General features: G+C 43.7%; 1 non-coding gene across 1 annotated transcript; it reads right to left on the bottom strand.

Moving 5' to 3' along the window:
• Window positions 1–10851: 10851 nt before the first annotated feature.
• On the bottom strand, window positions 10852–11014 carry LOC134951994 (U1 spliceosomal RNA). Its single transcript, XR_010184623.1, has one exon. It is a non-coding gene; the product is annotated as a U1 spliceosomal RNA (small nuclear RNA).
• Window positions 11015–12492: the final 1478 nt, after the last annotated feature.

The following is a 12492-nucleotide window of genomic DNA, read 5'->3' as shown; positions in this document are numbered from 1 at the left end:
CACTGCCTTCCTCAACGCAACATCAGCAGGGGGCCCGGGCCTCATCACCTTCCCAGGTCTTTCTCATGTATGTATCATGTATGTGTGTGTGATATATGTATGAATCATATATGTTTGTGATATATATATATATATATATATGTATCTATCTATCTATCTATCTATCTATCTATCTATCTATCTATCGTATGTGTGTGTATATATGTATCTATCATATATGTATGTATGTATCTATCTTGTATGTATGTGTTCTATCTATCTATCTATCTATCTATCTATCTATCGTGTGTGTGATATATGTATGTATCTATCATGTATGTGTTATATGTATGTATCACACCTTCCTCTATACATATACATACATACATACATACATACATACACACACCTATATCTGTACGTACACTGACATACACACACCAACATCTATACATAAACACGCTGACCCCTAAACGTACACCAACGTACCCACATGTGAATCTATACATACATGTGCTGACACCTGGACATACACTGATGTACCCACACCTAACATCTATACATACACATGCTAACAACTGGACGTATACAGTCGTACCCACATTTGCATCCATGCATATATAGATGTAGGTGTGTGTACGTCAGTGTACGTCCAGGTGTCAACGCGTGTATGTATAGATGCAGGTGTGGGTACGTCTGTGTATGTCCAGGTGTCAGAATGTGTATGTATAGATGCAGGTGTGGGAACGTCAGTGTAGGTTCAGGTGTCAGCGCGTGTATGTATAGATGCAGGTGCTTGTATGTCCAGATGTCAGTGCATGTATGTATAGATGCAAGTGTGGGTACGTCGGTGTATGTCCATTTGTCAGCGCGTGTATATATAGATGCAGGTGCTTGAATGTTGGTGTATGTCCAGGTGTCAGCATGTGTATGTATAGATGCAGGTGTGGGAATGTTGGTGTATGTCCAGGTGTCAGGGCGTGTATGTATGGATATTAGGTGTGGGTACATCAGTGTATGTCCAGGTTTTAGCGCATGTATGTATAGATGCAGGATAATAATCGCACAGCGTGCCCCCCGCCAACCACAAACCTCCCCCACCCCCCTGTATGACATAAACACCGCTAATTCCACTTACACACAATAATTTCAGTTTGCGACCAGGAGCCGGCAATGTATGTGCACCCAAATGAAGCCACTGTACATGCCCTGCAGGCTGCTATGTACTGCACAGGTGCAACAAATTTAAATGCCCTATCTTTAAAATGGGGCATATTTTACTAAATTAAAAAAACCTGTAACTTTCTGTAAAACCTTAACCCCAAAAGGCACTACACTAACATCGGGGTGTAGAGTTGGATGTTGATCCAAGGCACCAACAGGCTAAAGCTTTGACTGTTCCCGGGATGCCTTGCACCGCCTCCTCTATAACCCTGCCCAGTGGCGTAACTAGACCTTTGTGGGCCCCATAGCAAAATTCTGAATGGGCCCACCAGCACTCAACAAGAATGAGTGGCGTTTGGGGTCAGAAAAGTAGAGGGGAAGGGGTCTGACAGAGTAGGGGGCAGGACATGAATGAATAGAAACTGAGGTGTCCATTATATAAAGAAATACAGTATGTGTGTCTGTGTGTATATCACACACACACATATAAGGGAAATTCAAATGCCCTCAATTATTGCGCCCATTACACTCTGGTTTAGGTGCACAAAGCACCTAAACCTGAATAAAGTAATGGGCGCGATCGTGAAAAGACACCGTTTGGTTGCCCAAATGGGTCTCTTTGCACACATTTCAGCTTGTTTCCCCTGGGGGTAGCGAGCTGAAATAAACATGTCGCACCCGTTGGCAGCAACATTAGAATAGCTGCTGACGGGCACGATTGAGGGAGGAAAGGGACATTTGAATCCAGCCCATAGATGCAATGTGAATATGTAATTTGTACCTTCCTACCTTAAAATGTATATAGTAGTGTATACACTAGAGGTCTTTCCGAACCCCCTAATCCTAACATTGTCATTTGCTTTAGGGCGCACCTCCAATTAGTCTAGTGTTTCGTATTTTCACATTAAATACTTTCTTGCATTGGTTGGTTAAAGATTAGATCGTATATTTTTCTAGATATAGCTGTGCATAGTCTACAAGGCTACATGCTTCTCCCCTAACTAGAGATGTGCAGCGGGCATTTTTCGTGTTTCATGTTTTGGTTTTGGTTTCGGATCCGCAGTTGTGTTTTGGATACGGACGCGTTTTGGCAAAACCACCCTTTCGGGTTTTGGATTCGGGTGATTTTTTTTTAAAACCTCAAACAGCTAAAATCATAGAATTTGGGGGTAATTTTGATCCTATAGTATTAAGCTCAATAACCATAATTTCTACTCCTTTCCAATCTATTCTGAACACCTCACACCTCCCAATATTATTTTTAGTCCTAAAATTTGCACCAAGGTCCCTGGATGACTAAGCTAAGCGACCCAAGTGGGCAGCACAAACACCTGGCCCATCTAGGAGTGGCACTGCAGTGTCAGACAGGATGGCACTTAAAAAAATAGCCCCAAACAGCACATGATGCAAAGATAAATAAAAAAAGAGGCGCAAGATGAAATTGTAGTGTGTCTCTCCTGCTCAGTGTCAGTTCTCAGTAGTATCCTCATCAGTGCTCAGTATCACTGCTCATTGTCTTGTGCTGCATTGTGGTGCTCAGTATACTAGAGTACATTACTAATAGTCCAGTGCTGCATCTGGCTGCTCAGTGTCAGTTCTAGTAATCTCATCAGTGCTCCGTATCACTGCTCATTGTCTTGTGGTGCTCAGTATACTACAGTACATTACTAATACTCCAGTGTCTTGTGCCGCATATAGCTGCTGTAGGGTGCTGTGGTAGTGTCCTGTCACTGTGCATATGTCATCATTCCAGTCACAGTGATATCTGGTATCTATCTAGTGGTATCTAATTCCAGACATTACCACCGTCTAATTCCAGATATATTACTGGCATATAATTCCACACATTAAAAAATGGAGAACAAAAAGGTGGAGGGTAAAATAGGGAAAGATCAAGATCCGCTTCCACCTAGTGCTGAAGCTGCTGCCACTAGTCAAGGCAGAGACAATTCAATGCCATCAACATTATGTAATGATTATACGATACATTATATATCATATCATTGTATGGTTGTAAAATACAACTTAAAAACTTTAATGAATAAATACATAAAGTAGCTTTTATGTAACCTTTTTAAACCTATTAGCATAGACCGAATCTCATCGTGTGTATAGGCCTTTAGTTCAACAACAGCATGGGACCAGTTAGTGTGTTTTGACCACTGCACAGCACCTGGTGTTATATAGTAAGCACCACTATGGCATAGTATACAGCATTATGGGCCTGATATGAGTGTGACCAGCGGTGATGTGGAATGCAGTAGGAGGTGCTGTTTAGTAAGCACCACTTCTATATTCACCATGCAGTATATTGTGTGAATATAGAAGTGTTGGCTGTGTTATGTATTAGAGTAATTATTGCAGCTCCCAGCTAAAATTGCAACAATGTAATTTAGTGACAAGCTGCAGAGATTAACCCTTTCTGTGGCTGCTGCACAACCTCTATTCATATCGCTGAATTCAATTAGGGAGATGTTCTCACCCCGCGAGCAAGCGCAGGTATATGCCACACTTATGGTAACATTGGATTTGCAGATATTTTCTTGCAGGGGTGTTTCTAAACAATTTGGCTTCAAATGCGTGCCCCCTGCCACCATTGGCATTAAAAATTGTGCCCCTCCCCCATATATATATATATAAAAAAAAATATATTTGCGTGAGCGCTTCGGACGGGATGGGGGGCGTGACCTCGCAAAAATGGGTATGGTCTCCATAAAATGGGCGTAGCCTTGCAGGCAAAGACTACCTTACACCCCAGTTCTTGACCCTGCACCAACAGACCTCGGCCACCACAGGGAAAAAAGTACAGTAATTTTCACCATGTTAAGCCCCACACATTAATGCCCTTTGGAACATATTATGTCACTCACCACAATATCTGTTATACACTATGCCCTACAGTAAAGCTTCTAATTACTTTTACAAAAACTGCTCAATGCCAAGAGTTTCACGTGCTGGGTGTCATGCTCATTGCCAGGGGTTTCACTCTCTGGGTGTCATGCTCATTGCCAGGGGGAACGCAGTAGGAGGTGTTATATAGTAAGCACCACTATGGCATAGTATATAGCATTATATATATTGTGAGCACTGGTGATGTTGAGTGCAGTAGAGCTGCTGCTGGGTAATTACAATTGACTACAACCACCAATATATTCTGCTGCACTATATATATGCAAAGCTAATTCTGCTGGGTAATTACAACTGACTACAACCACCAATATATTCTGCTGCACTAAATCTATATTTGCAAAGCTAATTCTGCTGGGTAATTACAATTGACTACAACCACCAATATATTCTGCTGCACTATATCTATATATGCAAAGCTAATTCTGCTGAGTAATTACAATTGACTACAACCACCAATATATTCTGCTGCACTATATCTATATATGCAAAGCTAATTCTGCTGGGTAATGCAAATTGAAACATTATTGCATAGTATGTGATTTTGAAGTACTTTTTTAAAGTTTTGAATGATATAGACCCAGTTTAATCTTTGTGGTATGCCTGGTTGTTGTTTTTAAGGTAATTTATTGCCTGGCATTTGAGGGTGTGGGGTGTGGTTACAGATTTCAATTATTGGTTTCACTTGTAATAGTCTTCTACTTAAGTCCAATGGTGTAGGCTGTGCAAAGCCGTTTGGCTGTGCATTTATTGATCTAAGCGTGCATTTTTATCAAAGCGTGATAAAATTGACACATAACAGCAGCGTTCAATCAGCGTTAATTTATCTTCAGCTGATATTGATTGTGAATTGACGTTTCTTCTCTTCTTGTCACCTACAGGTAATTACAATTGACTACAACCACCAATATATTCTGCTGCACTATATCTATATATGCAAAGCTAATTCTGCTGGGTTATGCAAATTGAAACATTATTGCATAGTATGTGATTTTGAAGTACTTTTTTAAAGTTTTGAATGATATAGACCCAGTTTAATCTTTGTGGAATGCCTGGTTGTTGTTTTTAAGGTAATTTATTGCCTGGCATTTGAGGGGGTGGGGTGTGGTTACAGATTTCAATTATTGGTTTCACTTGTAATAGTCTTCTACTTAAGTCCAATGGTGTAGGCTGTGCAAAGCCGTTTGGCTGTGCATTTATTGATCTAAGCGTGCATTTTTATCAAAGCGTGATAAAATTGACACATAACAGCAGCGTTCAATCAGCGTTAATTTATCTTCAGCTGATATTGATTGTGAATTGACGTTTCTTCTCTTCTTGTCACCTACAGGTAATTACAATTGACTACAACCACCAATATATTCTGCTGCACTATATCTATATATGCAAAGCTAATTCTGCTGGGTAATGCAAATTGAAACATTATTGCATAGTATGTGATTTTGAAGTACTTTTTTAAAGTTTTGAATGATATAGACCCAGTTTAATCTTTGTGGAATGCCTGGTTGTTGTTTTTAAGGTAATTTATTGCCTGGCATTTGAGGGGGTGGGGTGTGGTTACAGATTTCAATTATTGGTTTCACTTGTAATAGTCTTCTACTTAAGTCCAATGGTGTAGGCTGTGCAAAGCCATTTGGCTGTGCATTTATTGATCTAAGCGTGCATTTTTATCAAAGCGTGATAAAATTGACACATAACAGCAGTGTTCAATCAGCGTTCAATCGAAGTGAAAAAGAAGGAAAACAGAAGCACACCAATCTAACAAAACAAAGAAAACTGAAGAACTAATAACAAATGTGAGTCACTTACTCCTCAGATCACTCACCTCCTGATTGTTGCATCTGATTACATAGCACAGAACTACCTTACTTGGACATTTCATAAACCACCCATTTCACCTACAAATGCCTGTATCTGTATTATTGTAATTTTGTTTTTTAAGCACAGCTGCACCAATGCAATTTTACCTGCAAACACTTAAAACATCTAACATAATTACCATTGCTTCTTAAACCTCTCACAATCCTTTCATTTCTTACACTCCAAATACTTTTCTGCACCCACTTTATCTACGCTTTTGACTCATTTCATACTAAATCTACACCCCTTGAGCCTACACTGCTTTTCTCACCTGCATTTCTGCAATTCTTCTGCTCGGATTGCCTTACAGTCTCCTCTCCTACTTCCACTTTCCCTCAACCTATTTACCTACTTAACACTATGTCAAGGTTTTCTTATACTCCCCACATCACTCAGTGTCTACCTAATAATGTATCTTTAGCCTTCCCCCCTAGTCTCCTCCAATTCCTCCTCTCTCCCCTCCTCTGTCTCCCCTCCATCCCTCTGTTTCCTTCCCCCACCTTTCCTGTTACCCCACTTTCATTCACCTCTGCCCCATGGTCCTGCTACCCCACAACTCAGCCCTGCTCCCTCTCTCCCTTCCCTGTCACCTCCCCACACCCCCATCCACATCACACTGACCTCCCTCCCTGCCCACCTCCTGCAGTTTCCCCTCCTAGCTCAGGCACCCGTACCATCACTACTCTCTCATCATCCCTGCCCTCAAAGTTAATCCCACCTCATCGCTACAGCAACCCTGAAAATCTAATTCACATCTCTCCCACAAACTCATACCCCCTATCCTGTGCCCTCTGGAATGCCAGATCTGTTTATAACAAACTGGTCCCCACTCATGACCTTTTCATTTCCAACTCCCTACACCTACTAGCCATTACTGAAACTTGGATTACGCCCTCTGACACTACTTCTGCTGCTGCTCTCTCTGCTGGGGGCCTTACATTCACACACACACCCCGACCTGGGGGTCGCCATGGGGGTGGTGTTGGGGTCCTTTTACCTTCTAGTAACTCCTACCAACTCATACCACCAGAACCATCACTTATATTCTCTACATTTGAGGTCCACGCCATATGCCTCTTCCAACCAGTCCATCTTAGAGTAGCTGTCATTTACCGCCCCCTGGCACTGCTTCCAAATTAATCGACAACTTTGCTTCCTGGCTTCCTCACTTCCTCTCTTCTGACATTCCCACCATTATCCTAGGCGATTTCAACATCCCTATTGACATCCCCACACAATCCCCTGCCTCTAAACTCCTTAACCTCACCTCTTCACTTGGTCTCTCCCAGTGGATCTCCTCACCCTCCCATGTCAATGGGAGCTCACTGGATCTGGTCTTCACTCACCGCTGTGATATTTCTGATTTTTCCAACTCCCCATTTCCCCTCTCTGACCACCACCTGCTCTCCTTCAACCTATCTCTCTCGACTTCCCCATCTCTACCTCCTAAAGCTACCATCACTAAGCGTAACATTGAAGCTATTGACACCACATTCCTTTCCTCCCTGTTTGACTCACTTCTCTCTCCTATTCTCTCTCTCTCATGCCCTGAACAAGCCACTTCCACATACAATGCTTCCCTTACTTCTGCTCTTGACTCTGTTGCTCCACCAACCACTATTCACCCTCACAAATTAACACCTCAACCCTGGCACACCAAATGCACCAGATATCTACAAAAATGCTCACGTACGGCTGAGCGACACTGGAGGAAATCACGCTCTAAGGCAGACTTCCTCCATTTCAAACTTATGCTCTCATCCTTCAGTGCTGCCCTTTCTCTTGCTAAACAGTCATACTTCAAGAACCTCATCTCCTCCCAGTCTTCCAACCCCCGGCGCCTCTTTGCCACTCTCAACTCACTCCTCTGCCCACCTCCACCTCGTCTCCCTTCCTCACTCTCTGCTCTTGACTTTGCCACTTACTTCACATCCAAAATTGACTCCATACGTCAGGACATCACATCACACCAGACTATCAGTAACCAGCCTTCTCCCAACCCTTACCAACCCTCCCCATCCCTCGCACCAACTCTGTCATCTTTCTCCCATGCATCTGGAGAGGAAGTCATGGCCCTCATTCGTTCCTGTCCCCTCACCACCTCCCCACTTGACCCAATCCCCTCCCGCCTCCTTTGCCACCTCTCTTCTTCTGCTTTTTCCCATCTTTCCCACCTTCTCAATCTCTCCCTCTCATCAGGCACTGTCCCCTCTGCCTTCAAGCACGCTCTCATCTCTCCTATTCTTAAAAAACCTACCCTTGATCCAAACACTCTCTCCAACTACCGACCCATCTCTCTCCTCCCTTTTGCCTCCAAACTCCTTGAGCGTATTGTCTACAACCGCCTTACTTCCTTTCTTTCCTCACACTCACTGCTTGACCCATTCCAGTCTGGCTTCCGTCCTCTCCACTCCACTGAAACTGCCCTTACAAAAGTATGCAATGACCTCCATGCTGCTAAATCTAAGGGACACTACTCTCTACTTATTCTACTTGATCTCTCTGCTGCTTTTGACACTGTGGACCATCCTCTCCTACTGCAAATCCTTCACTCCATTGGTCTGCGTAACACAGCCCTCTCTTGGTTGTTGTCCTACCTTTCTGACCGTTCATTCTCTGTCTCCTCTCATGACTCCACCTCCCCCTCACTTCCACTAACTGTAGGGGTACCCCAAGGTTCTGTCCTTGGTCCTCTTCTCTTCTCTCTCTATACGTCCTCACTAGGTAAGCTCATTAGTTCTTTTGGTTTCCAATATCATCTCTATGCTGATGACACTCAAATCTATCTTTCCTCTCCAGACCTCTCCCCTACTCTCCTCACTCGTATCTCCAACTGTCTCTCTGCTATCTCTTCCTGGATGTCCCAGCTCTTTCTTAAACTTAACATGTCTAAGACCGAGCTGATCATCTTCCCTCCCTCCCGCATAACCTCACCTCCTACAATCTCATTATCTATTGATGGCACTACTATCTCCTCTACCCCCCAAGTGCGCTGTCTTGGAGTAATCCTTGACTCCTCCCTCTCCTTCAAACCACACATTCAGCACCTCTCACAAACCTGCCGTTTTCATCTAAAAAATATTTCCAGGATCAGACCCTTTCTGACCCAGGATGCTACTAAGACTCTTATCCACTCACTGGTCATCTCCAGACTGGACTGCTGTAATCTCTTCCTGACTGGCATTCCTGACAAATACCTCTCTCCACTCCAATCTATCCTCAATGCTGCTTCCCGGCTCATTTTCCTCACCAAACGCACTACGTCCACCTCTCCTCTCTTACTAGTCCTTCACTGGCTCCCCTTCCCTTTCAGAATCCATTTCAAGCTTCTCACACTTGCTTACAAAGCCCTCACCCACTCCTCTCCCATCTACATCTCTGATCTTATCTCGCTTTACACTCCCACCCGTCCTCTTCGCTCTGCTAATGCACACCGACTCCTGCCTACGGATTACTTCCTCCCACTCCTACCTCCAAGATTTTTCACGTGCTGCACCACTTCTCTGGAATTCCCTACCTCTCCCCCTCAGACTCTCCACCTCTCTACAAAACTTCAAACGGGCTCTCAAGACCCACTTCTTCACCAAACCCAGCCAAATCTCATCCTAAACCTCTGTTCCACGCTCTCTATGTACCCCATCTGTCTCACCCCTGTCTGTCTACCCCTCCCTTTTAGAATGTAAGCTCTCACGAGCAGAGCCCTCTTCCCTCATGTGCTTACTCTTTTCTTACTTTAATAATCTTCAGCTGCACCAAATCCAGCAGTCTTCTGCCACCTGATACTTATTCCAGTGTCATCTGCTGATGTAGCTATGTTTATTTACCCTGTACTTGTCCTATATTGTCGTCAACTGTAAGTTGCTGTTTTCCTGTTTGATTATTTGTTTATGTACTCTGTAATTGGGCACTGCGGAACCCTTGTGGCGCCATATAAATAAAGGATAATAATAATAATAAATAATATAATATATAGCAGTACGGTACAGTAGGCCACTGCTCTACCTACCTCTGTGTTGTCAAGTATACTATCCATCCATACCTGTGGTGCATTTTAGAAAAAAACATGTCTCGGCAGAGCAATCTATAAATCCATAATTTTTCAGACAGCAACAGTGGGTATTGTAATAGTCACCCAATCCATCACTTTTATAGGGTTACATGCACCCACATGCTACAGCCTGTCTCAATAATTTTACTGTCACGCTGTGTGTGTTTGTGTTTTTATTTGGGTATTTTTTGTAGTTGTAGAACTACAGGTACCAGCAAGCCCGTTATTTCCCTGCCTGCTGGTACTTGAGGTTCTCCAAGTACCAGCAAGCGGGGGAGGCTTGCTGGGCCTTGTAGTTCTACAAAAAAAAAAACAATATTCTTTTTTTACACACATGGCTATCAGCCCGGCACCCACCACCCAGGGGTGCTGGGGACAGCCTCGGGCTTCACCTCTGGCCCTTGGGTGCCTCGAGGGGAGGAACCTCTTGATTTAAGGGGTCCCCACTCCTCCAGGGAACCCCGGCCAGGGGTGACTAGTTGGAGCGGTAATGCCAGGGCCGCAGGGACCTACATCTGCATATGAAAAGAGAAAAGGGGCGTGCAGGGCATGGCAGCCTTTTGCGGCGCTTGGATGACCCCTAGTTCGCATTAAACACCTCCACCCTCCTTCGGTGTGGGGCTCATGTTGGCTATGCCCCAGCCCCTGAAGCATTCAAGCTGATTTCTTGCAGCAGCTGGGCACTGTAACAGCTCCAGAGCTGATCTGTAAGGCAAGTAAAAGGGTGTGGGCCCTGCAGCACTACCTGTAGTTCGCATTGTGCGTTGGAAGGCACAAATTAAGCAGACGGGAGAAGTCAGGATAGTGCGCAAGGGCATAGAAGGGAGCGGCTCAAGAAAAGAGAAGTGGAAACAGACAGCAAACTAGGCTGGAGAGAGACCTGAGACAAAGAGATCTGAATTATACGAGAGCCGACCAGGGGAAACACAAATTATGCAGTCAAGTTTCCCACATTTGGGGAAATCGCAGGAGCAGCACACCCAGAGTGCAATGGGTGAGCCTTGCCCTGGGAGAAGCACCTTCATGATCATAGTATCTCACCTGGCAGGTAAGTAGGAGTTGGGCTAGAGCTGGGGAGGGTCGCTGCTCGGGCACCCCCCTGTCAAGTGAAGGAGATCCAACTGAGGCAGCACAAGGAAACTCTCGAAACGAAGAACACTAGAATGAAAATTTTAAAGCCTCCTGTTAGTGCTTCATCTACACGGTATAGCCCTGAATATTTCAATGCGCAGCTCTTTGCAAAAGAGAGATATTGGCAAGGAAAAGCTGACTTGTACCTTTGCATTTTTCTCCCAAACGAAGGACACTAGAAAGAAAATTTTAAAGCCTCCTGTTAGGCCATCATCTACACGACATAGCCCTGAATTTTCCAATGCGTAGCTCTTTGCAAAAGAGAGATATTGGCAAGGAAAAGCTGTCTTGTACCTTTGCATTTTTCTCCCAAACGAAGGACACTAGAAAGAAAATTTTAAAGCCTCCTGTTAGGCCATCATCTACACGGCATAGCCCTGAATTTTCCAATGCACAGCTCTCTGCAAAAGAGAGATATTGGCAAGGAAAAGCTGTCTTGTACCATTGGATTTTTCTCCCAAACGAAGGACACTAGAATGAAAATTTTAAAGCCTCCTGTTAGTGCTTCATCTACACGGTATTGCCCTGAATTTTCCAATGCGTAGCTCTTTGCAAAAGAGAGATATTGGCAAGGAAAAGCTGTCTTGTACCTTTGCATTTTTCTCACAAACGAAGGACACTTGAAAGAAAATTTTAAAGCCTCCTGTTAGGCCATCATCTACACGGCATAGCCCTGAATTTTCCAATGCGCAGCTCTTTGCAAAAGAGAGATATTGGCAAGGAAAAGCTGTCTTGTACCTTTGCATTTTTCTCCCAAACGAAGGACACTAGAAAGAAAATTTTAAAGCCTCCTGTTAGGCCATCATCTACACGGCATAGCCCTGAATTTTCCAATGCGCAGCTCTTTGCAAAAGAGAGATATTGGCAAGGAAAAGCTGTCTTGTACCTTTGCATTTTTCTCCCAAACGAAGGACACTAGAAAGAAAATTTTAAAGCCTCCTGTTAGGGCTTCATCTACACGGTATAGCCCTGAATTTTCCAATGCGCAGCTCTTTGCAAAAGAGAGATATTGGCAAGGAAAAGCTGTCTTGTACTTTTGCATTTTTCTCCCAAACGAAGGACACTAGAAAGAAAATTTTAAAGCCTCCTGTTAGGCCATCATCTACACGGCATAGCCCTGAATTTTCCAATGCGCAGCTCTTTGCAAAAGAGAGATATTGGCAAGGAAAAGCTGTCTTGTACCTTTGCATTTTTCTCCCAAACGAAGGACACTAGAATGAAAATTTTAAAGCCTCCTGTTAGTGCTTCATCTACATGGTATAGCCCTGAATTTTCCAATGCGCAGCTCTTTGCAAAAGAGAGATATTGGCAAGTTAAAGCTGTCTTGTACCTTTGCATTTTTCTCCCAAACGAAGGACACTAGAAAGAAAATTTTAAAGCCTCCTGTTAGGCCATCATCTACA

Source organism: Pseudophryne corroboree, chromosome 8, assembly GCF_028390025.1.
Source record: "Pseudophryne corroboree isolate aPseCor3 chromosome 8, aPseCor3.hap2, whole genome shotgun sequence".
Lineage (NCBI taxonomy): Eukaryota > Metazoa > Chordata > Amphibia > Anura > Myobatrachidae > Pseudophryne > Pseudophryne corroboree.
The sequence above is the reverse complement of the archived record's forward strand: the minus strand, read 5'-3'. Positions and strand labels throughout refer to the sequence as shown.